Source organism: Pseudorca crassidens, chromosome 12 (genome assembly GCF_039906515.1).
Source record: "Pseudorca crassidens isolate mPseCra1 chromosome 12, mPseCra1.hap1, whole genome shotgun sequence".
Taxonomy (NCBI): domain Eukaryota; kingdom Metazoa; phylum Chordata; class Mammalia; order Artiodactyla; family Delphinidae; genus Pseudorca; species Pseudorca crassidens.
Genome location: NC_090307.1, coordinates 57,073,937 through 57,075,673, shown reverse-complemented (window position 1 = coordinate 57,075,673; position 1,737 = coordinate 57,073,937). Strand labels below are relative to the sequence as shown.

Below are 1,737 nucleotides of genomic sequence, written 5' to 3'. Positions count from 1 at the left end.
TTCAGGTGTACAGCAAAGTGATTCAGTTATACATATTGATATATATATTCTTTTTCAGATTGTTTTTCATTATAGGTTATTTCAAGATATTGAATATAGTTCTCCGTGCTGTACGGTAGGTCCTTGGTTTTTTTATTGATGATGTTTGTTCTTTAATTTTCATCACAAATAAATAAGAGTTTGAAATGACCCAGTGCCACAATTAGTTCTCTTTAATTGACTAGTAATTTTTCTTTTTATTAGCCATCTTATCGTATAGAGTATAAATATTTAAGTATCCACGTATCAGTTATCTCTTGCTGCAAAACAACATACCCCCAAACTTAGTGGCCTCTTGTACAACTCCTCACTGCCCTCCTCCTGGGAGAGAGTGAATAACAGCTCTTCAACTCCACAATTTAAAAACTCCTCCAATAAAACTGTGTTGCAAAAAATGGGAAAGAAACAGAATAGAAAAGAGTAAAATGAGTCAAAGAGGTAGAGCCTGAAGGTTTTGTGATGGAAGAAATATTGGACTGATGTGTAGTGAATGGGAAGGTGGTGTATATCCTTCAGCAGAAGAGATTTACAGGTGCTAACAATACTTGAAAACTGGAAGAAAATTCAGATCATTCAAAGTTAAAGTATTTCTTATTTCTGAAAAAGCTGGTAAAGAAAAAGATGGCACAAAAGTAAAATCTTTATCTGACAGTGAATCTGATGACAGGAAATCAAAGAAGAAAAGAGATTCTGCTTTGCCAAGATGCTTTGCCAGTGGTCTTGATCCTGAGCAAATAACTGTGTTACATACAGCAGTGGATAATTAATATTTCTCATGAAATGGAAAGATGCAGATGAAGCAGACTCGATGCTGTAGAAGAGGCAAACATGAAGTGTCAAATTTTAACTGCTTTTTACAAAGGGAGACAAACTTGGCATTCTTGTCCAGAAGATGATCAATAATTGTTTACATACATACAAAAATCTGGTCTTGGTTTATGACTTATTAGTATGAAAAATAACTACATTCTAATGAAAATCAAGTTTGATGTGTTCATTTTGAGTAGTATTAAGGGAATTGTTGAGTTGTTCTAGTTTTTATTTTTTTCTGTCAAAAGCACTGTTTACTTTGAATAAATAAAACTTTCTGTAGTTGCTTCATTTATCAGAACAGAACGTTTGATACCATGGTTTATTATTTTCTCTGCATTAGAGAACAGCTTTTCTAAAATGTTAGAAAAAATTTCCATAGTCATTACTCAATCAGAATTTCCATTTATTATTTTTAACCTATAATGCCCAAGGACCATTCTGGGTTTATTTGTTTTCATCTGTATACATAAATACATACTTAAATGCTTGTTGTTGGGTTTTGGGTGTTTTTTTTTTTTTACATTCACCAAAACAAAAAAGGCATTTTTTCACAACCGTGAGTAAGTACGTGTTGTTTCTGGGATGCCATCATTCTGAGCAACCTAGAAAATAGATCACCTCAAGCTAAACTGAAAATTTTCCTGAAGCCATAACCTTTCAAATCAAACAGATGTCCCTAACACCATACACAAAAATAAACTCAAAATGGATTCGAGACCTAAATGTAAGACCAGACACTATAAAACTCTTAGAGGAAAACATAGGAAGAACATTCTTTGACATAAATCACAGCAAGATCTCTTTTGATCCACCTCCTAGAGTAATGGAAATAAAAACAAAAATAAACAAGTGGGACCTAATGAAACTTAAAAGCTTTTGCACAGC

General features: G+C 32.9%; 1 pseudogene; it reads left to right on the top strand.

Moving 5' to 3' along the window:
* Positions 1–412: 412 nt before the first annotated feature.
* LOC137204134 (chromobox protein homolog 3 pseudogene) lies at positions 413–1,001 on the top strand (annotated as a pseudogene).
* The last annotated feature ends 736 nt before the right edge of the window (positions 1,002–1,737 follow it).